This window comes from Patagioenas fasciata, unplaced genomic scaffold (genome assembly GCF_037038585.1).
Source record: "Patagioenas fasciata isolate bPatFas1 unplaced genomic scaffold, bPatFas1.hap1 Unplaced_5, whole genome shotgun sequence".
Classification (NCBI taxonomy): Eukaryota; Metazoa; Chordata; class Aves; order Columbiformes; family Columbidae; genus Patagioenas; species Patagioenas fasciata.
In genome coordinates this window covers 1,438,991-1,463,031 of record NW_027288767.1, presented here as the reverse complement: position 1 = coordinate 1,463,031, position 24,041 = coordinate 1,438,991, and the positions used below count along the sequence as shown (strand labels likewise).

The 24,041-nt window shown below is 49.4% G+C and overlaps 1 pseudogene; it reads left to right on the top strand.

Annotated features, from left to right (window-relative positions):
• Positions 1 to 689: 689 nt before the first annotated feature.
• The window catches only part of LOC139826886 (dynein axonemal heavy chain 9-like), a 59,722-nt pseudogene continuing 36,370 nt past the window's right edge, over positions 690 to 24,041 (top strand).

Genomic DNA, 24,041 nt, shown 5'->3' with positions numbered 1-24,041 from the left:
AATAAATGGTATTTTTTTAAAAAAATCAATATAAGCATTTGTAGAAAAGCCTTTAGCAAGTGACAGTGTTTATCTTTGTAAGTTTTTTGAAAAAAATAGAAAATCTTGAAGCATTTGAAGAACAACAGTTGGAATGTGGTCCAACCCCAGAGAAAGTCTGAGAGGCCCCGTAACAAAGGGAGCAAATTTCCTTTTTCCAAAGTGCCCATCGGTGCGGACAGTATTGAAGCCTCTGGGCTGGGGAGGAAGGTCCCAGCTGATCTCTCTGCAGGAGTCGGGGTTGTAAATTTTTCCCCTCTTCTTTTCCTGCGTGTTCACCCCAACAGCTGCTGGACATGTTCGGGAGCCTTTTGGAGCGACCGGTAGTCGCTGCAGATGCTGCTGGCAAATACTCCGTCCTCATCAGCATGTTCAGCAGGGCCCTGGACCGCGCCAGGCTGATCTACTCCCGGCACATCCAGGCAGAGCTGAAGCTCGGTAGGTAGAACGTGCTGAGTAAAATGGGTTTTACAGGGAGTTTGATTGAGATTAATTTGGGGGGGAAATGATTTATTTTTCTAAGGAACCCAAAACTTTACAAATTGCAGATGTTTTCAGCCTCTGTAGCTCCTAGTGGCAATGGAAATGCCTGGGAAAGCTCTGTTCTTAGTATTAAAGCAAATAATTGGTTAGGAGTAAAAATACCCTTTTTCAAATGTGTATGCATGATATGTGACTGGGAATGGAGACACATGCTGAGCTTTTCTCCCAGCGAGGCTGTGACAGGAGGTTTCTCTCCACATTTGTGTGCTGCCTCCAACACCCCATGGGACCTGCAAACCCACTCATGTGCTCCTCAGAATGAATTTATTTTGTTTCCCTTACAATGCTTAAAATGCAAAGTATGCGAGTGGGACTTTGTAACCAAGGGTTTAATCAGCCTTTTCCAAGTTTATTATTCCCCGTGACTGTTGGCGCAGGGGGGAATGGGTGGATTTCTATCAGATTATGAGGATTCAAGTGTGTCATTTTGAACAATAACCTATTTACTTGCCTCAGAAAGATCATACTGGAACGAGACAAGTCCTGGACTGGAGAGAATCATGGAGAGAATCATTTGCTGTGAATTTGTGGTTATTGTTCTGTGGCTGTTAGATAAGACGGACAGAAGTAACTCCTGGTCAGAAATCCCTATGTCAGTGTTTGTGAGGGGCGGGGAATGTGTCCCAGGCAAGGGACACCTCACATCAGCTCAGGTTTGGACATAGTCTGGGCTTCTCGTTCGATCTCAGCTCCTTATTCAAGATCCAGAGGCACTCGCCTTGGTCACAGACCTACATCAGTGTGGCAGATGTTGGATTTAAGGAAGGAAGCTGGGAAATCAGAGCAGTTTTCTGCAAATGAGGTTCTGTTGTTGCATCTTTGGGGTTACAAGTGCAGTGTTCAGTCAAACGCTGTTCCAATGTGCCCTCCCCAGGATCCCCCCTGTGCACAAGAACATGCCGCCGGTGGCTGGAGCGCTGCGCTGGGCGCAGGAGCTGCGAGCGCGAATCCAGGTGCCGTTTGATCACTTCAGGCACATCCCACATCTGTGCGTGTCTGTTCCAGCTAAGTTGCTTTATGACCACCTTGCTATCTTCTCTGTAATCAATCTGATTTTCTTTCTGTGGTGAACATTATCCCATGGTTATAGCTGAAATAATTCTTAGTCAAAGAGGTGTGAAGTGGTTGCACTGGTGCTTTTCAGCTTCCTTGTGATCATTATTTTTTTTAAGAAACTCATTAACTGGATTTGTTTTGAAGCGATTAAGAGGCACAGTGGGCTATTCAGCTTTCAGACATAGTTCCCGGGTTGCAATTGAAAGAGGTATCAGAACCTTTCCTGCTGCAATCCCACTCAGCATGTTCTCCAGGACCTCCTCAGCTGCAAGTCCTGGTTCTGGCATCATCCAAACTGTGAATAGCAGAGAAGTGCTGGGCTGGACTCAGCTGAGATGGGTCGATGGAGCTGGGTTTGCATGTTGGGGAGCAGACGAGCATTTTGTTGGGCAGAAGAAAACTTTCTCAGCGTTAAACAAAGGAGCCATCTCCCAAGATCAAGGAAAGAAACCAATGCTGGTATATTTATCACCCAAATGCTTGTTATAACGGATGGTGTCAGGGAAGTATGGCCTCATACTCACAGCTGGCACCACATGAGACAACATTTAAGAGCTCTGTAAGCAAGGCAGTGTTGGACTTATGACAACTGAGGATGTTCTAGGGACTGCACCTGGTAGCTCACAGGAATGGCTTCACGTGTGCTGGTCAGGATTCTGTGTAAATGGATCCACTTTTTTAATGTACTTGACCAAAATAACTTGACCGTCACTGTACCATGTTTGTAACCTTCTCTCACTGTATCTTGCCATTAAGTGTCTTTAAGTGCACAGTTATTCTGCAGCAGCAAAGACATTGGTGCAATGAAACAAACTCTTGGGCTGTTCCCAGCACAGAGCCCAAGTTATCATGTCTGATTTGAACCTAAATGGCAAATTTTTGTCCACCATGAAGGACCCAGATCTGCATTTCACACTGATTTTCTGTCCTCTGTTTAGAGTAGTTAATAACATGCTCTGCAACGGTGGTGACATGATGCTGTTGAAAGGGAAAAAGGATTAAAAAGGAGAAACGAAAGTGGTTTTGCTGGGATTTACTTGGATTTGCTCAGAGGACTTGTTTACTTCCAGCAGGTTTCTCAGCACTTGCCCAGCGGTGACTGCTCAGGCGCTCCTTTTTTCCAGCTTTTGGTTAAGTTAATTCAAGTTTTGTCAATATGTCCTCCAAAATCAACAACCATCTTGAGGAAAACTTGGATATTGTAGATGAAACAGTGGGGAAAAGACAGCATGATAAGAATTCCTCTGGCCTGCTGTTCCCTGGGCTGTACAGCCCTGGCAGCGTGGCCAGGGCTCTGCCTCCCGCACTCTGGGACACCTTTGCTCTTCGGTTTGAGGGGCATGAATTGGGCACCGCCAAGAGCTTCATCTGCCGGGAGCCACACTCTGCTTCTTTCTGTGCCTCTTTGACCTCAGAAAGTGGTGGCTGGTGAGCAGAGGTTGCCCTGCTCTGTGCAAACACCGGAGCATTGAGTATGTTACGGAGACCAGTGTTCCTCCAGCAGCTCTGGGCCCTTGTTCTTCCCCCAGGACGTGGTTCTCATTTGCCAGTTGCCATGCAAACACCCGCAAAAGGGCGCACTGGGGCTTGGAGAGCTTTTGTGCAGTGAAATGGTTTTGGGCGATATGGTGGGGTTGGAATGTAAGATCCCCAGCCAGGCTCTGCCTGCAAGGTGGTGGGTGGTTTTGGGAAGGGGTAAATAGAGACTGCAGCCTCACAGGGCTAAATGTAACGCTGAGCTTGTCTGTTGTGCCACCAGCTGCTTGGACTCTGCTGAAGGAAGAAGGGTGATAGAGAAGTATGAAGAAATGATCCAGCTGCTCGACAGGTAAGTGGTGGCTCAGGCATGACTGTAACTATATGAAAAAAAGCCAAACCTTATAGAATCATAGAATTGTTTTGGTTGGAAGAGACCCTCATGTCCATCCATTAACACAACCCTGGCACTGCCCCGTGTCCCTGAGAACCTCGTCTCCACGTCTGTCCACCCCTCCAGGGATGATGACTCCACCACTGCCCTCGCAGCCTGTTCCAATGCCCGACAGCCCTTTGGGGAAGAAATGTTTCCTAATATCCAGTCTGAACCTCCCCTGGTGCAACTTGAGGCCATTTCCTTCTCCTTCTCTAAACCACCTTTCAGCACATTTGCAAGCCCAGGGCCTGAGAATGTCTCTTTCTAAGCCAGAAGGAATTTTGTGATGAGAGAGGAGGAGGAATCCTTTGCTACACACCACAGTCTTTCTGTGATATCTTGAAATGAGAAGTTTGCATGGGAGGGACAGGGGCTGTGCAGCCCAGCAGAAATGTTGGAACGAGATTCTTTTGGATGTAGGAGATGCTGTGGTAGAAAACCTGAGCTGACCAGAAGTCTCAATCCACTTGTGCCCATTCACAGTGTACTTACCGTGGCTGTAATGTGTGTATTCCACAAGTGGGAGTGGGATTCGTTGCACCTCACTTAATATCTTAATGTTTGATGCTAAAACTGAACTGATTGCTCTGAGCTTTTGAATGTTTGTCCCCAAATTTGAATCCTCTGCTAAGAATGGTACTTGGGGGATCTTTGTTTTCCTGACTTGATGCTGTCACTGGTTTTCAGGTGTTTGTCTTTGAAGCCAAGATCTTTATGGAGGTGGTGTGGGTGGGTTTTAAATATTCCTTGATGTTCTTCAGCCCTCAGAAGTGGACTTGGCTTTTATTTGGTTCTATGTCTTGGTGTGCGGGCTTGGCAGCTACGTGGTGGATGTTTTAATTTGTTTGTTTGTTTTTCGGCAGGTATCAGGAGAAGCTCTATGCAGACTGGTCCCAGACAGTCTCTGAAAAATCACAGTACAACCTTACTCAACCGCTTATCCGGCGAGATCCAGAAACCAAACTGATCACAGTTAATTTTGATCCCCAGGTAAGAACTAGCTTTCCTGTCTGCTGGAGGGCACGTCTCCAAGCTGTGCCCCACCGTGCATGGCAAGTCTGGTGGGATCGCTACTAGATCTGTTCTGCTGAGGTCCCTGGAGCATCTGTTATGGGTGACATGAATTAACCATCCCCTTTGTGGGCTCTGTCTCCTGGTAAAATATCAGGATTACAGTTTAAGCAGCGCAGATTGTAATTAAAGCCAGAAAGTCTGTGAGTAGCCAGATGTTAACTGGTGTCAACATCTCCAGAGCAGGTTGGTTTGACGCTGGTGTGGGGAGCGTAGGAGCATCATCCTACAGACGTGGGTTCGTGTTATGTTTACCTGAAATCTGAGCTTCCTGAAAGGGTATAAAAATCCCAGGAAAGGTTTGTTTTGTTACTTCAGTGTTGTGGCTGTTGGATTTCCTTAATTGTGGTGCAGGAGGCTTCCAGTAGGTCTCTGTTCCCTAGGGCTGCCCTCTCCAGCACAGGGAGGCCTGACCATCCCCCTGCCCAAAGCAGAGGCAGGGTCCAAGCCAGCAGAGTGCAGAGGTGGATTCAAAGGTGCTGGGGCCTGATGAGAGCTGGGGCCTCTCAAATGTGAAATGCCATTTGCTGCGGAGGTGCTGAATCTCAGGGGCCTGGGAAAACATCAAACACTTCCCCCTTTCCCTGGGACTTGCTGCTGTTAGAGAAAAGTGTTGAGGTTCCAGAGCTCATTCCAGCTTGGCTCTCAGACAAAGGATTTGTCCAGCTCCTTGGAATCTCCTTGCTAAGGTGGGAAGCAAATGGCCCCAGGGGATGTTTTCCACCCTTCACCCTGGTGCCAGGGTTTGGAGCCTGTGACGTGCTGAGCATGTTCTCAGCTCCAGTCTCTGAGTGCTTCTGCGCTGCTCTCAGCTTTCCGTACTGAGGACTGCCTCATGTCCTCAGGTGCCTGCTTAGCAGCCCCTTCATGCCCTTCAGAGCAGATAGGAGCACCTCATTTTGCCTAAAGGGAGGATGTGTTTGCAACCCTTCAACATTAAAGAATCTTCCAGAGCTCACCTTCCATGGAGGAGAGGGAAAGAGGGTAAGACATCCTTGACACCATGGTGGGGATGTCTCAGACATTCCAGTGCATAAAAGGGAGGGGAGTTTGGTTCTATCTCACTTGGCCTCCTGCTCCCTCAATCCCCTGCTTTTCCCTTCCTCCCATCCCATCCTCTTCCATCCACCTCCTCAAACTGCTCCCTTCACCCTTCTGCGCTCCGTCTTTCTTTCCTCTTCTTGTCATTGTGGACATAGTCACTTTAGTATTGTAGATACTCCTCACCCCTGCCATTGCCCATACAATATACTGAATTTCTGTCACCCAGCCAAAATGTGCAGTTTCAGGAGCATTTTCCCTCTCACAAGCCACTAAACTGAGCAAAGATTTTTTTTTTTTGTCTTAGAAGTGATATATTGCGTTGGAAGACCTTGCTGCTCCGTTTGTTGCAGGGACTCACTTCTACTTGGGTTTATAGTTTAATAACCCACTCAATCCCGTTCCATCACAACTCAAAGATGCTTTTGGTTGTGCCTCCTCCTGCAGGCACAGTATTGCTGAAAGACTGTATTGATGAGGATAGCTGAGAAGACCAGAGATCATCATGGCTTTTAGAGGCTGCACAGGGTTTGCTGGCTGGGTAGTTAACAGAGCTATATGTCTTTGATTGGGAAGCAAATCAGAGGCAAAGATCAATGGGAGGGAGATGGTCTGGACTAGGAGGTGTCCAGGCCCTTCTCAGAGCGTACTGCTTTGTGAATAAAACAGCAGGAACCCCCTAAGATCCCCAGAATTGATGGGAGGGTGTCTACCAGGTGAATGGGGAGGATTGTCTCACATTCAGCTCTCTGCCTTGTTTCTGCAGCTGGTGTCGGTGCTGAGGGAGCTGAGCTACCTGTCTGGCAGCCGGCTGGGAGCCATCCCACCCACGGCAGCAGAAATCTATTCCTCCAAGGAGTCATACCGGCAGCTGGCGGCCAACTTGGAGCTGATGGTGAACAGATACAACAAGGTCCTGAAGACAGTCCTGGAGGTCGAATACCCTCTCATACAGGAGCAGCTGTGGGATATTAACTTGAAGCTGAAGAAGGCAGAAGAAACACTCAACTGGAAGATGGAGGGTGAGCTAGCTCTGTGTTAGGGCAAAAGAGGCCGTACAGGATTTCACAGAATCCCAGCCTGGTGAGGGCTGAAGAGACCTCTGGAGATCTCCCAGTCCAACCCCCCTGCTCACGCAGGGTCACAGAGCAGATCACACAGGTGGGTCCAGGCGGGTTTCAATGTCTCAGAGAAGGAGACTCCACACCCGTTCTGGGCAGCCTGGGCCAGGCTCTGGCACCTCCCAGCAAACGAGTTTCTGCTCATGTTCAGATGGAGCCTCCTGTGTTTCAGTCTGTGCCCGCTGCCCCTCACCCTGGTGCTGGGCACCACTGAACAGAGTCTGGTCCATCCTCTGACAGCCACCCTGAGATATTGATCCCATTGATCAGATCCCTCTCAGCTTCTCTTCTCCAGCTCGACAGCCCCAGCTCTCTCAGCCTTTCCTCAGAAGAAAAATGCTCTAGACCCCTCAGCATCTTGGTAGCCACCGCTGGGCTCTCCCCAGTAATTCCTTGTCCTTCTTAAACTGGGGTGCCCAGAACTGGACACACCACTCAGATGGGGCCTCACGAGTGCAGAGCAGAGGGGGAGGATTCACCTCCCTCGACCTGCTGGCCACACTCCTACTCACGCAGCCCAGGTACCATCAACCTTCTTGGCCACAGGGCACATTGCTCATGGTTAACCTGCTCACTTGGGTCTCATCAGATTCCTCCCATGTCCCCAGCCTCCATCACCTGGTTCCCAGTGACAGTTCACAGCAGGGCAGGGGACTCTCCAGCAGAGCCAGCACTGGGGAGACAAAGGGCAGCCCCCAGCCTGCCTGCTCCTTCCCATCTTACCTTGATCTGCTTGGGCTGGGGACAGGATCCTGATCCCTTCAGCTTCCCTCTGGGCTTTTGGGGAAGAGAGGCTGCCCTGTAAGCAGTGATGCTGAGGAAACGGCAAGATTGGGGTTTGTGAGAGCTGGCAAGGCTGGGGTTGAAGAGTCTGCTCCCTGCCCGTGCCCGCCCAAGTGACCCACTGTGTGGTCATGTCCCTGTGTCCCCAAGGCACTGCTTTCTCCCTGAGTTGTGCAGGGACTGGGACCCCTTGGCCCAGCCATCTGGCTTGGGACAGACTTCTCCCGGTGGGGGCCAGGGCCACCTCGTTATCCTTTCCAGCCAGATGAAATACTGTGGTTAGTGGTGAGGTTTGTGCACCGTGACTTTGGGATGATTTAACCAGTGTTCTTGCTTGATCAGTTTTAACTGCAAAGCAGAATGGAGGAAGACAATTTGTTTCCTCTTGGTGAAAGCAAACTGCTCGCTGTTGGAATATATATTTCTGTCATCAGGCTTGTGGTATGAACAGGAACAAGTGTCCTCCCTTGGGAACTTGCAAAGCAGAATTCCTCATGCTGAAAAACTCTTTCTCCATTGCACAACAAAGATGAAGGGACTTTCCTGCAGATGAAGTTCCCTGAATCTAAATGCAGCCCTCGCTGGTACCTTGGGCTGTCACAGCCTGTGTTTGTGGGGCTGTGGGTCCCTGCTCTAGTGACAGTGGCAGGAACACTCAGCCTGTTGTCCTTGTTCTCTCTCTGGTAGCAGATTAAATCTGGGTACGGGAAAGGGGGAAGTGTCAGACGTCCCCACGGTGCTGGTGCTCCTGGCAGAAAACAGAGGCTGCAGCTGTACCATGGATTGTTGGGGTAGGAGGGAGCTAGAAGTGACTCTTTTGGTTGAGGTGGTAAGTCTCTTGTGTTAATGATGGGTGAGAAATACATGAAACCGTGGGGGAAAAGTCTTATGGAGAGTGCACAAGAGCTTGGCCATGCAGCTCTGAAAAAAAGTAGTCAATCATCTCATTTTTTACCAGGTGTCTGGGATCACATCTCCATGGTGATGGATGATGTCCATGACCTCGAGCAGAGGATACAGAAAGCCAAAAACAATGTTGAGGAGATCCAGACCATCGTGGGATCGTGGGCGTCGCCCATATTTGTGAGAAGAGATTGTAAAAGAGAATCGCTGCTGAGCCTGGAGGACTGTCAGGACCGCCTGGAACGGCGTTACAGCCTTGTCCGAGAGTCAGGGCAGAGGATTCATCTGCTGGTGAAGGTGAGGGGGGACCTTCTCCAGGGGTTTGTTGACTCTTCATAGGCTCTGGGTGTCTCTCCGCTCTGGTGAAAATGTCCAGAGCTGCTTCACCTTAAAATTAACTCCCTTAACTCGTTTGAAAAACTTACCTGTTGTTGATTAAGGAATACTTTGATGGGTGAGCTGGTACAGCTGAGTGTGCGGGGCTGCTGACCAGGCACCGAGTTTGGAGCAGGAGTGGGAGCCGATGCAGCCCAGTCTGGCTCCCAGTCCTGGTTCTTGTGAAGCCACTAGAGGGGAGTCGTGCATCAGGCTTTGGGATCCTGCTCAGAGGAAAAACTCCTCCGAAATATTCACCTTAAAATGGAGAGGCAGCTGGCTGTGGCTGACCTTTCTGCTTTAGGCTTGTTGTTCCTCTGTGGGAGCAGGAGGTGACGCTGTCAGTCCAGGGAGAAGCTGAGTAACAAGAAAAAAGCTGCTGTCTGAACCCTGGGTTTTTTCAGTGGCTTTGCCAGAGCTGAGAGTCCTCTTTGCAGAGCAGGAGAAAGCCCAAATCTCTGCGCCTCACCTGCCCAGAGGTTTTAGCGTGTCAGGGACAGCACCTTGGCTGGAAGGCAGATGGATTTTAGGTCCAGCCCACTCCTGAGGGTCACCATCTGGCCTTGGACTCTGGAGAGACTGGGCTGACCCTCTCTGGGACACTGAGCCCTTGTTGCTCACCTTACTTCACTGTCTGCACTCAGCCTTGGGCTTCTGACCCACTTCTGTACCCTCTGAACCCACGGCGAGGATTTTACTATGCCCACGTTGTCCTGCTGCTACAGCTGTGACAGGCTCAACCACCTCCAGCTACACCCAAAAGATGGGAACACTTCCTAAATTGACCGGAGAGAACATGGGGCTGTGGCCAAGGCAGAAGGGCTGGCACCGCTGCTCTGGTGGCTCACAGGGCAGGACCAACTGCAAAGCAGCATGAAGGTCCTGGGGAGGGAAAGGCACCGTGGCCCAAAATAGGATGTCCCCATGCCTCTGTCCTGCTGTGCTGGTCAAACCTGGAGGAACAGCAGCAAAGGGGCCAAGAGCTGGTCTGCTGTGTTTCCCTTGGGTGTTCAGGTCTTCTTTTGAGCAGGTGAGTCTTGAGGCTGCTGAGAGAAGAGCACAGAGAGTTTGGGTACGTGCACCCACAAGCACAGGCAGGACAGTGAGATGCTGGCTTGCATTGCCCTTTTGCACCAGGATGAGGCCTCTGGAGTAAAGGTTCAGTAGAACACCAGTGACAAGGGGGCATTGTCAAATACAAGGGCATGGGACGGTGAAGAGGGGGTGGTGCTTTCAAATGGGCATTCCCATAGTGTTCAGTCCTGTGAAGTTCCCCTTTCTCTTGTGTCAGCAAAATGTGGAGGTGAGTCTGCAAGGCACCAGAGCCCTGGCTTGCTCTGTTAACAGTTTAATCACTCAGCGTTGATGTGTAAAGTTGGGGAGCAGCAACTCTGGGTTGACTCAAGCCCAATTGGCAATGCCACTCTATCTTGAGGAGGCTGAGGCCAGACCTTCTTGCTCTCTGCAACTGTCTGAAAGGAGGTTGGAGCATGGAGGGGGTTGGTCTCTTCTCCCAAGTAGTAAGAGATAGGATGAGAGGAAGTGGCCTCAAGTTGCACCAAGGAAAGTTCAGATTGGATATTAGGAAAAAATAATTCACAGAGAGGATTGTGAAGCTTTGGAATAGGCTGCCCAGAGCAGTGGTGGAGTCACATCCCTGGAGGTGTTAACAAATGTACAGATGGGGTTCTTAGGGACATGGGTTAGTGGTGGAGTTAGGTTATGGTTGGATTCGATGATCTTGAGGGTCTCTTCCAACCAGAATGATTCTATGATCTCATGTGTGCCAAGCTGCCATGCCACTGGGAATGGCACCCTCTCCTGTGTCCCCAGAGATGAAATACAGCCAGCTTTGAACCCCTGGCAGCAGACTGCAAGCTGGACCTTACGTTTTTTTTGAGCCCGTGCCTGTGTTGAGAGCCCCTGGCAGGCTTAGGAGAAAGAGCCCTCAGAGGGCATAGCAAGGCCGGAACAGGATCACGGCAGAGCCTGGGAGGTGCAGGGGACGGATACCCAGGCTGGTCTTGTGGGTGTGGAAGAGGAGACGCAAGAAGGATGGGGCCATTCTGTGGCCTAGAAAACCGTGAATTTCCTGACTGTGAACTTGCCTGGAGGTAAGGAACGCAATAAGCTGAGAAGGGAGGCTGTAAGCCAACCCTTTGTCTTCTGATCCCAATCTTTAACTATTTTCACTTGGTTTATTTAAAAACCCTTTTCTGAATTTTAAAGTTCTCTTGTTTTGAGATGACCATTTGTAGGGCAGAGGTGTAAGCAGTCCACTTGGAAGGACTCATCCACCCGAGGTAACATTATACAGGCCACAAGGACTGAGGCTTCATGCATTGGGATGAGCCTTTGGCCCAGGTCTGCAAAGCACCCTTGAGCCCTTTGGCCTCAGAGAAGAGGGAGGAGAAGGTTGCAGGGCTGCTAAGTCTCTCACGCACTCCATTTTTACCTTGTGATTATTTTGAGTTGCTTCAGATGACAAAGCAGCCCTTGACAGAAGGAGAAAATTGTGGCCATGCTACCAGCAGCAACATCCGTCTGTCTGGTTTCTCACCCCCCGCAGGGCTGGTACCTGTGTGCTCATTGCCATGAGTCCTCAGCTGTGGGCAGCTCTTGTAGGACAGACTCAGCCCCGCTGTATTTCAAAGTGTCGTCTTTTTCTTCCAGGAAAACCAGAGCCTCTTACTTGCAGACCCAGCATCTGACATCTGGAAGGCCTATGTGGATGACGTGGATGAGATAGTTCTGGATGGATTCTTCACTGCCATTGAGTGCTCACTCAAGTACCTCCTCGAAAACACAGGTAACTGCTGGTTCCTCAGCTCTGGCCGTGATACCATCTTCAGTCTCACCAAAAGGAAGTTTCTGTTTTGTGCTTTGACTTGTGGTGGTCTTTCTACTCTGCCTCTTGCATTGTCTACAGCAAGTGCTGGAGGAGCCTCCAGACTCAGAGGGTAACTCTGTCCCCTGGTCACTGGAGCAAAGCCTGGCTCAAGGGAAGGGACAGAGATGACTGTGCACCATTTGCTGGGATTTGTGAACAGACAAAATTGAGGCATCATTCCAAGTCTGTTCTTGGGCATCAGCCATCTCCTGACCTCCCATGCACAAAGCATCAAGGTGACACAACCTTTCGTTTGTGGAGAGTCTCAAGAGTTGGTTCTGTGGATGAAAGACATGAAAGAAAAACCTCCATCACTGAGGAGTGAGGAGAGGGGTCACCAAAGCAGAGCTCCTGCCTAAGGCTGCCACGGAGGGTCACTCTGCTGAGAGCAGCTGTGTCCAGCTAAAGCACATCTTCAGAACGCTTCCCTCCTGGATGTGGAGGCACACTGAGCTGGAGAATTGCATCCAGTTCCTCACCATCTTGTTAAAAACAAGCACAGAATTTCACATTTGTGAAACCAGTTGGTGTTTTATTTTTTCATGCCTTTCTCCACTAAATTAAAGAGCCTCTTGGTTCCTGTTGTTTTTCTCCTCTTTAAGTACTTATGCGCTGTAATTGTTCAGCTCTCAGACTCCCTTTTGATTAGCTGAAGAGCCTGGTCTCTTTAAGGCTTCCCTCCACAGCATTTTTCCGGTCCTTAAATCACTTGTGTCTCATCTGTTCTCCAGTATCTCCTGTGGGTACCAGAACACCAGCTGGTTTGGCAGCCTCCCCTCTGCGTTGTATGCAGACACAATGTCACTGGACCCAGCGAGTGGGTGTCCCACCTGCCTGGTGTCCCTGTGGGGCATGTGTGTGTCTTGTGGTGGGATGTTAGTGGTGGCTCTAGATCACTTTTCTCCCCTTCAAAAATAACCTGGCACCTCTGTTCTTCCCTACCAGATCCCAAGGCAGGGCTTCCTCCCCTGTTTGAGGTGCAGCTGGATTTGGTGATCCCAGATTTGATATTTCAACCCTCCTTGGACCCTGGCACAAACGACGGCTTCTACGACGTGGTGGAAGGTCTTCTCAACGACATCTACCGGATCTCATCGCTGGTGCCCAGGCTGGCTGAGCACAGCGGCTTCCTCCACTACCAGGTCCGTGGCTGTGGAGCTCCCTCACGCTGTGTGGCAGTGAGGAGGTGCCACGCTGCCCCCGCATCGCTGCGAGCTCCTCTCCTCTTCTCTCCAGGCTGACATGGAGGACATGGCTGACCTGGCCGACATGCGCCATGAGCTGATGGGGCGTGTGCAGGCCGTGATGGCGGCCTGCTGTGATTACCGCAGTGCCTTCGACCACTACTCCTACCTGTACGGGGAGGACAGAAAGGAGTTCTTCCGCCAGTTCCTCCTCTACGGGCACATTCTCACTGCGGCAGAAATCGAGGCCCATGCAGAGAACGGGGTCCCTGAGTCACCTCCCACGCTGCAGCGGTTCCGAGAGCAGATTGACTCCTACGAGAAGATCTATGAGGAGGTGAATCGCATCGAGCCCATCAGCATTTTCCAGAGTTGGATGAAAGTTGATGCTCGGCCTTTCAAAGCGTCTCTGCTGAATGTGATTAAACGGTGGAGCTTGGTGTTCAAGCAGCATCTCATGGACCACGTCATGCACAGGTAGGAACCGTTCTACCTCTTCTTCCCAGAACCAAAGTGGGTTTCTCTTGTGTTGGCTGGGCTTTATCATTTCACACTGATAAGCAAAAGGCTAATACAGGAGCAAGAGGAGGGGGCACACACCCCCTGCCAGCTCCATCGCATCTCTGCTAACTTTCATCCCCTCGTCTCTGCTGGGAGCAGCTGGTCCAGCTGAGTGTGTAAAGTGCAAACAGTTCCACGAACTCGGTACCATCGACATCCTGCGAGCTGATGCTCCTACGACCTACTGTGTGGTGTTGGACAGGGTGTCTGTTTGTCTGTTCATCCTGGTCCAACTAATCTAATCTCTTCTAGGGCTCTATGCTTATTTTGTTGAATTTGCCATCAGTAAAGCTGCATTAATGCCATGAGATACTTGCTCCGTTTCTAAATGCAGTGCTCTTTTGAGTGCACTCTTTGTAAAAAAAGTAATTTGGGTTGCCTGGCATGAGCAGTCATGGGGAGGCAGTTTCAAGGTTACAAAAAGGAGGAGCTTTGGATGTAAGTTTTGAATTAACGTGTGTTCCCTGCTCTGAATAGCTGCTCAGCCGCCTGGTCTCTGCAGGATGATGTGTTAGGTGATTTATTTGAGTAGTAGCAGCTGAAGGATGCCACAGGGCTTGGATGCTTACGAAGAAATATTTACAGACATATGTACTAGTGAAGGCTGCTGCGTGTGGTGGCTGCTGTGATCTCTTGTGTTCTTTTCAGCACGATAATTCCTGTGCAAAGAGGTTTTTGCATAGGTTAGAACAGGCATTTAGGAGTTCTTATTAAGAGCTCCTGACTCAGCAGTTTAGTCTTTAATAGGTGAAGTGTTTAGGGCTATGTTTTGGTCCAGCAGCATCCACAGAATTTAAGCGGGCACTTCAAAAGTAAGCGTTTTGAGAAGGGAAGAATGGAAAGGACCAAAGATCCAGGAGCCCATCAAGCTCTGCTAACAGTGTCCAGCAGCTGGTGAGATCAAGAAGCAGGTAGGGAAACTTCCCCCAAATAGTCTCCTTGTCTCTAACCATTCATACCTGAGGACTTTGAGAGTCATGGGTTGTACCTTTGTATCTAAAGACCTGGATGGATTTTTTTTTCTCCCACAAATGTTCGGTTGCTTTTCTGAACCGCTGTGAATTTTTAACATCTGCATCCTTCTGCAGCAGAGACTTACCCTCTGAAATAAGGCAGCGTGCGAAGAAGAATCCCTGTTTGTTGTAGCGTTACAACCTGCCAGGTTCATTTGTTGAATTCTTGTATTGGAAGAGATGACATGAAAACTGTCCTTTCAAATTCACTCTCTTCAGACCACAGACCCGAGCTCACAGGTCTCCCTTATAGAATCATAGGATAGAGTCATAGAATCTGTTTGGTTGGAAGAGACCATCAAGATCACAGAGTCCAACCATAACCTAACTCTGGCACTACCCCATGTCCCTGAGAACCTCATCTATATGTCTATCCAACCCCTCCAGGGATGGTGACTCCACCACTGCCCAGGGCAGCCTGTTCCAAGGCCTGACAGCCATTTCTGTGAATAACTTTTTTCCTAATACCCAATCTGAACCTCCCCTGGAGAAATTTGAGGCCATTTTATCTTATCACTTGCTACCTGAGAGAAGAGACCAACCCCCTCCATGCTCCAGCCTCCTTTCAGACAGTTGCAGAGATCAGGTCTCCCCTCATCTCCTGTTCTCCAGGCTGAACAGCCCCAGCTCCCTCAGCTGCTCCTCGTAAGACTTGTGCTCCTCAAATGCCTTTTCTCCAACCTGTGAAGTCCCAACCCATTTATCCGTTCCTCACAGGAAGCTGTACCACATCTATGGATCCCTGTGAGCATGAACTGTGGTTCTGATGCCCTCAGCATGTTGCCATGTGATGGGCAGAGTTAGCCAGGCCTTTCCCTCTCCGTGCCAGTCCAGCTGCCTGGATGATTCCGGTAGGAACTGCTCTCATTTGGTGCTTTCCTGTTTTGTGTTCTACAGCTTGTCTGACCTGGACGAGTTCATAAAAACTGCTGACAAAGGTTTGAGCCAAAAGGTTGAAAAAGGCGATTATGATGGTTTGGTGGAGATCATGGGGCATCTCCTGGCCGTTAAGGAAAGGCACAGTGTCACCGATGCCATGTTCGAGCCCCTGAAGCAAACCGTCGAACTGCTGAAGACGTATGAGCAAGAGCTGCCGGAGGAAGTCTATAAGCAACTGGAGGTGGGTGAAAAGCTGCGGTGGACACGGCGGTTTGCCAAGTAGCCAGCGTCAAAGAGTATGAGCTTAAGAGCATTGCAGGAATATTTAAAGCCCCACTCCCTGTCATTAGAGGGCCTCAGTGGATAGTATTTTACTATTGTGGGATGTGCCTTAATAGCTCTAAATTTTGGAGTTATATTGAGATTTTTCTTTTAAAGCAGAGATTAAGCCTTTTGTTATGTATGAAAAACATAGAATTGCCTGCTCCAACTCTCAGCGATTACTCTTGAAAAAAATTAATGCATTTTCAAATACATCTGTTAATTAGTTTGAATTATAATTATTTTTAAATAAGCCAGTTCTTGGCAACTGTGGAGATGGGAAGGATAATGTTGGCAGAGGAGTCGCCTTCTCATAGGACTTCAATCCTCCACTAGGTCTATAACACCCAATCTGCTTGACCCAAAGGACATCACTGGGAGCACGTTATGAAAGTATTTCAGCACCTTTCCACATCTGGCCCTGATGAATCAATTTTTCTTTGGGGAATTCTTCTCATTTCTGGACAGGGGACCATGAGGTGAAGGTTGGAAAAGCCTGTGGGATGCCCAGCCAGCCTTGGGGAACTGGCAGCAGTCACCATGTTACGGTGGAGGAGCGTGTGGCTGCGTACTGATGGATACCCCTTAGTCACGGGGCGTTGTGTGCAGAGGGCTCTGTGTAGGACACCAGGTTTAAGGCAGAGCTTTTTGGGGAGAAGTTCCTCCCTCTGCTGCAGGCTTGGATGGGACCTGAGCGGGGTTTAGCAATCCCCCAGTTTTCTGCTGGTGCAGCCGTGATCCACGGATGGTTGTATCACCAAATCTGACACGGGTAAGGGTCCTAAAGATAACTGGATTCCTACAGACACCCTGAAAAACAGAAGAGCTGCATTAAATGGATGTTTTGGCTGCTACAGCAGCTTCAGTTCAGCATAAAAAATGGTGCTATGGGGAAGCCAGCTCTGCTGATTCCTCTGCCCAAGAGCCGCTTGCTTGGTGCCTGTTTGTGCGTGTAGATTTGAACAACTGATTTATTTTTCTGACAGAAGAAATGAGGTATGCAGGGCAGCCATTCAGATGTAGGAGATAACAAAACAGTTTCGTTCTTTCTGGCAAGTGACAGCAACACATAGTTGAATAATTCATTCACTGCTGTACACAGTAGGAAAACCAAAGTAAGTTCCTCCAGGTACCGCTCCCTCCATGGCCATGAAGATGGATGGGCTGGAGCTGATAGTTTGTATGAGAAGGACAAGGAAGCAGCTCCATGTGTGCCCTGCTATGGTCATGGATAGTGATTTCTACAGAGACTGGAACATGAAGTGCCAGAAAGAGACCCCTCAGGAGGGACTGGCCCTGCTCTGGCCGCCTCTGCTGCCTCCAGGTTATTTCGCTTCTTTGCATAGTGTTGGTGCATCTCCATTAGTCTTCTCAACTATGTGCACTGGGATGAAAAGAAGCCCAAAGTCTTTCCTGTAGGCTGGCACAGTACCTGGGGAAGTGGGAGAGCAAAGCTGTGGGACTTGAGGACAGCAGAGCCCTGGCTGGTGTCACTGTCTGGGGTGAGGATTTGGCTCGAGAAGTCTAGTGAGAAGAGAAGAAATCAAATCTCTTTCTAAATAAAATCCCAGGTGCAAAGGGTGGATTGTTAGCAGTGCTGTGCACCAGCAGCTTGGATGCAGTCCTGAGAAAGAAACTGTCTTATTTAGTACTAATATTATACAGGCAGGCTGGAGGGATTTGCCCCAGAAAGCTCTGTAGAAGTCCTTCTGGCATAATATCTTCTGCTCTAAGAGCTGGCTGGAAATTTCCCAGGCTCTGTTTCTTAATTAGCTCTGGGAAGCCGGACGATCTGATGAACTTGCATCCTCAGCCCACCCTCCTGCCTCCAGCCAGCTCTGGGTCCCGCTGGGCTCGGTGTCAGGAGAACTGTGCTCTCTCAACCACTGAGCCATCCTGGGAGCCCAGGATCTGGTCTGGGACCCTTCTTCTGAAGTTATTTAACATGTTTTTGCAATCAGAGCAGTCAGTTTTAAAGTCTCAGTCTTCATTCGTCTTCAAAATTGTGGATAACTGATAAGTTTTATCCCAAATTGTGTTTAGCTTTTGCATCACAACAAAACTTCCTTGCAGTTTTAGGCATGGAATCTGTTGCTTTTCCTGTTCTGTGATTGTCCATAAACAGATCAGTCACATCTTATATCAAATAGCAAATACTGCCTACCGTCATTTAAATTTTGCTTGCAGGAGCTGCCAGAAAAATGGAACAATATAAAGAAGCTGGCGATAGCTGTGAAGCAGCATGTGGCTCCTCTGCAGGCGGACGAAATGACAGTTGTGCGCAAGAGCTGTGCGGCGTTTGATGTTGAGCAACACAGATTCAGAGAGCGATTTCGGAAAGAAGCACCATTCAGGTACAGTGAAATTATAACATCAGAGAAGCCCTGAGGAAGAAAAGCTTCATGGGATCATCTCGGAGTGTCCTGAGGATGTGTTCTTGAACCCTTGCATACATTTCCTACCTGCTCACGGTGTTGTATCTGTTATGCCCTGGGTGTTTTGTCCCTGCAAACACTGTAAGGTGTTAGCAAGAGATTCAATCTGGATGCTGAGTGCACAATATTGCTTAAAGGGGTTGTCAGCAGTGCCATGTGGCTGCACCATCAATGGGTACTATAGATGTATCATGTCTGCTTTGTGTCTCAGAGGCACCATTTGTTTTATGTTTTCTTTAGAAGTTGTTACAATATCACTTATGAAGAATAAACGTTTCTTTCTAGGTTTGACACCAAAAAGCCTTATCAACTGCTGGATACAAAGCACATTGAGATTAAACAAATGGAGTCAGCCATGACCTCGATTTATGAATCAGCTGGTCTGTTTGAAGTCATAGTGCCAGACTATAAACAACTGAAGCAGTGCCGAAAGGAGCTGTGTCTTCTCAAAGAGCTCTGGGATATGATCTCCCTTGTGGGCACTTGCCTTGATGACTGGCAGACCACCAAATGGGCGGATATTAACGTGGAAAACATGGATCTGGAGTGTAAAAAGTTTGCAAGAGAGATTCGGAATTTGGATAAGGAGGTGAGGGCGTGGGATGCTTTCACTGGGCTGGACAGCAAGGTGAAGAACATGCTGACGGCCCTGAAAGCTGTGGCAGAACTTCAAAATCCCGCCATTAGGGAAAGGCACTGGAATCAGCTGATGCAGGTGACGGGTGTGAGGTTTGTGATGGACTCGGACACCACGCTGGCTGACCTCCTGAAGCTCAACCTCCATAACTTTGAGGATGAGGTTCGTGGCATTGTGGACAAAGCGGTACGAGAAATGAGTATGGAGAAAGTCCTGAAGGAGCTAAAAATGACTTGGAGCACCATGGAGTTTCAGTATGAGCCTCACCCCCGGACGAACATCCCGTTGCTGAAGTCAGACGAGGAACTCATAGAAACTTTAGAAGACAACCAGGTGCAGCTGCAGAATTTAATGACATCCAAATGTATTGCTTTCTTCTTGGAGGAAGTGTCCGTATGGCAGAGGAAGCTGTCCACAACAGATTCCGTCATTTCTCTCTGGTTCGAAGTGCAGCGTACGTGGTCTCACTTGGAGAGCATATTCATAGGCTCAGAAGATATACGGGCACAGCTTCCTAAGGTATGAAATCCCAAATCCTATTTTTCCTGTGTGGAAAGCGTTGAAGAAGAGCCTCCATTACACAGAAGAAGGTTGTCTCTATTGCCGTGTTCCCCCAAGCAGGACTGTTCTCTTGCTGCATTGCTTTCTTGGAGGCTCCCTTAATGCTACAGCAGTTTCCCCAGTGTTGCCCCAGGATGTTTTTGTACTGTTGGTTGTGCCTGAACCCTGCTGAGAAACTGTTTTTCCTCCCCTCCACCATTGCACAGCAGATGCAGAGTTCCTGGAGGCTGAGCAGGAGGCTGCTGGCTTCCTTCAGTGGTACAGGCATGTTCCCTCTTTCCTTGGAGGGGAGAAGACGGAGATAATTACTCAGATGGTGCAAATTGTCAAATCAGAGCTGGACCAGGCAGCTTTGCAGTATCCGCTTCCCTGCCTCCAGTGCTGGTGCAGCAGGAGAGCAGCTCTTCTCCCACTTCAGCTTCAGAAAATTGAGCAGAGTTGTCACTGATGCCCTCCTCAGGGTTGTGACCTCCTCAGGGCTGTCTTTGAGTCCAGCTTCCAGTCTTATTCCCTATTCTCTTGATTATTTAGAAAATCTTCCAAGCTTGTTCCTGGCCCCGCTGGACCACTCGCAGCCCTGTGGAGGAACCTGCCTTTCACTCACGAGTGACCCACAGTTGGCTGTGTGACCCCCGTCCCTGTTCACGAGCAGCATCGCTGACAGCACCACTGTGGGACGAACACCCACGAGGGGATGTGCGCAGCCCATTGACCCCTGGACAACACACTGTTCTGTCTCCAACCCTGCACTCTGCTCTGCTTGGACTGTTCCTCCATCTGCTTCAGAGAGCACGCTGTGCTGAGTGTCCTGGGGGCAGTTTTTGGCCCCTCACACCAAGAAAGCCCTTGTGGTGCTGGAGCAAGTTGAGAGAAGGGAATGGAGCTGGTGAGGGGCTGGAGCACAAGTGTGATGGGAGCGGCTGAGGGACCTGGGGGATTCAGCTGGAGAACAGGAGGTGAGGGGAGACCTTCTGATCTCTGAACTGCCTGAAAGGAGCTTGGAGCCAGGGGGGGTCGGGCTCTGCTCCCCAGGAACAAGCGCCAGGAGCAGAGGAAACGGCCTCAAGTTGCGCCAGGGGAGGCTGAGGTTGGATCTGGGGAACAATTTCTTCCCCAAAGGGCTGTGGGGCATTGGAACAGGCTGCCCAGGGCAGTGCTGGAGTCACCAGCCCTGGAAGATGTATAGATGAGGAACATGGTTTAGTACTAGATTTAGGTTATGGTTGGACTCAGTGATCTCAATGGTCTCCTCCAGCTAAATGATTCTATGATTCTGGGCACACCTCGCTCACTGGGCAATATATACAGGTGCTGATAACCAGTGCCCTGAGGCTGTACCATGTGCCAGCAAGCTCTTAATATCCAGGAGCTATCTAATGTCATGTATGAAATTGCATCATGATTTACATTTGCATCCTGCTGGGCAGCTGTCTGCATCTCAGTAGCTGTCTGGCAGTGGTATGAACCATAGAACCATAGGATGTCCTGACTTGGAAGGACCCATCAGGATTGTCAAGTCCAACTCCTGTCCCTGCACAGGACACCCCACAATTCACCCCGTGTGTCTGAGGACGTTGTCCAGTCTCTCCTTGAACACTGTCAGGTTGGGGCTGTGACCCCTCCCTGGGAGCCTGTTCAGTGTCCAGCACCTCTGGGTGAAGAACCTTTTCCTCATGTCCCACTGCCCTCCCTGGCACATCTTCTGCCATTCCCTGGGTTCTGTCACTGTCACAGAGCAGAGCTCAGCCCTGCCCCTCCTGCTCCTGCTGAGGAACCTGCAGCCCCATGAGCTCTGCCCTCAGTCTCCTCTGCTCCAGCTGAGCAAACCCAGGGACTTCAGCCGCTCCTCATACGGTTTCCCCTCCGAACCCTTCACCAAGTTCATGTCCCTCCTCTGGACACCCTCCAGTAGCTTTATCTCCTTTTCTCCTGTGTCCCCAGCCCTGCACACAGTGAATGCTCCAGGTGAGGCCGCCCCAGCACAGAGCAGAGCGGGACAATCCCCTCCCTGCCCGGCTGGCCGTGCTGTGCTGGATGCACCAGGACACGGGGCCCTCTTGGCTCCAGGGACACAGGTGGCTCAGTCAGCAGCTTCTCTTCCGTAAAAGAAAGACTGAAGCTCAAAGTCTCTGTAGCTGAGCACCCTCAGGATGCATCCAGGGCTGGGGGGATGTGCTGACAGGCTGTGGGATGCTCACCTGGAGCTGGATCTGTGGCGTGAGTGTAGGGAGGGCTCAACCTTCCAGATGGAGCCTTGCTCCTGGGGCTGAACACAGGGTAGCGTGGAAGTGTTACCTGGACTGCTTGGAACACTTGTTCAGTGTCCCGCCTCACTTAGGAGGCCTGACCTGGGAAGAAGGGAGGAGCAGAGATGTTTTGAACATAGCTTGCTTTATTCTTCAGTGTTTAGCTCCAGAAATTCAGAGTCCCTGTTAGATATGGAGCATAATCGTTGATGTGGGCCTCCGGTGCTGACGTGGGGTTTCCATACCCTCATTGAAGGCAAGGAAGGGCTCTCCTCTACAAGAGTCATCATACCCGTTTTGTGGATGGGTGTTGGGATTCCTGTGCTGTAGCAGGAGGGGAGGAGTGCACTCACATGAGGCTGGTAGCCTTTCCACGGTGTGGGAGCATCTCCTGCTGCTGCAGCCAGGGAAACTTGGTACTTCACCTGGACATGGGAGAGAGAGATTTATGAGGTTTTCCAAGGGGAATTAAATCCCATGAAAATGGTTGGTCCTAGACATTGCCTCCTGCATGGAGCACTTTATCCACAACCCCTTTGGGATACAGTGACAAGAAGGCAAGTGCCTGTTTGCAGACTAGTTTCAGGCAAGTCAGTGGAAGAGCCATTCTGGAATGGTGGAGGGGTCCCTGTCTGCACTGGACAGAAGGTTTTCCCCTCAACCCAAAGACAGCACCCAGAGGATGGAGACCTTTAGCACAAAATCCATGTTTTACCATGAACATGTTTGTGTTGCTTTTTAGGACTCCAAACGCTTTGAAGGGATTGATGCGGACTTTAAAGAACTGGCCTATGAAACTCAGAAAACCCCAAATGTGGTTGAGGCCACCAATAAACCAGGTCTGTCCCAACAACTGGAGGACATTCAGAGTAGGTAGGTACAACTTCAGTCCCAGGATTTTGTCAGAGACTGGGATCAGCTCTAATAAGTTGGTTTAACCTGTGCTCCAAGGCTTTCCTTCTGGACTGTGCGTTCTTTGCATTCACACATTGAGTCTTTTTATTCACGATCCATCACCCTGAAGCCCCCAAGGTGGATTCTGGCTTTGCGTATGTGCAAACTCTTATCTTGAATATTGATTTGCACACATACAAAGCTAGGCACTCAGTTGGTTTTAATAACATGTGGCCTCACTGCCACCCCAAATTTGGTGTCTTAAATATCTATTTAGCAGTCCAAGCAGGGATATCTGCAGCAGAGCTGATCCCATGTGCTTTAATTAACAAAATTATCTTTGTGTGTGTACCCTTCACAGATGGTATAACTAAACTCCCTGAGAAAGACCTTAATGTCCAGAGATGGATACAGTTCTCACCTAACATATGAGCTACTCTACCTGGAACACACCTAACAAGTTAACGTGATAGCTGTTGTGTCAGTAATAACTATCCATTTAAAATAGAGATCTAATTTTACTTCCTAAACAGATAGGGCCCGTGTTCCCCACAGAGGACTAACTGCATGTTATTTATGAACTTTGAAAGCTCAGCAGCAGTTTAACATGTAAACACTGAGAGATTCATTTTAGAACGGAGCAAACAAGTTTCTTTTCAGGCTTCACAAGCACAAAAAGCTGAGTAGGTTTGAATCAGACTTTAAAATGTGCTCATTAGAATAAAAGCAGTTTTGGAAACTTTCATCCTAGTGTGAAATCACCTGTGGCAGTTGAGAGCTTGTCTAAAACAGTAAGTCAGACTGCAAAGCCTTTCTAGCCTCTTCTTCCACCTGTGTTTCTGCTTTTTGGTGAGGATTCTCTGACTCTTTGTCTGTTTGACCCTTGGGAGTGGAGAGAGATCTATGAGTTACTATGTGCTTTGTTATCTATTTGGAAAATGCTGTAAAGGACCAGCCTGCAGGCTCAGCTCATGTCTGGCATTTCCCCATGGGAGGGGAGAATCTGCTCGATAACCCAAACTGTAGCACGACACATTAAAGGATATTCACCCGCCTGTCCTGGGCTCTATGTTTCTGCTCTTCTCCCCAGGTTGTCCGTGTGTGAGAAGGCTTTGGCTGAATATTTGGACATGAAAAGATTGGCCTTTCCCAGATTTTACTTTGTTTCTTCAGCAGATGTATTGGATATTCTTTCCAATGGCACCAACCCACAGCTGGTAAGCCTTGCACTATGTCACCTTCACATTTTCCAGCTGTCAGTAATGTCAGGGTGGAAGATGCTGTCTAGGGACTCAGCTGTAGCTTATCCTTTCTTGAGTGCCTTTTCTCCCACCCTCACTTGGATTAACAATAACTCTTTCACTGCTGGCCTTCATCTGTCGTCTCTGAAAGGCAATGCGCACACTGTATGTTGTCCCATCTGTCCCTGGTGATGCTTGCAGATGGTTCTGAAAGCACTGCACAGAGCAGAGCTATGTTCTTGATACCATAAAAACAGTGGGTTTGTTTCTGCTGGGATACAGTGAGGTTGGGGGAAACCATTTCTTGAGGATCTCAGCCAAAACTTGTTGCTGAG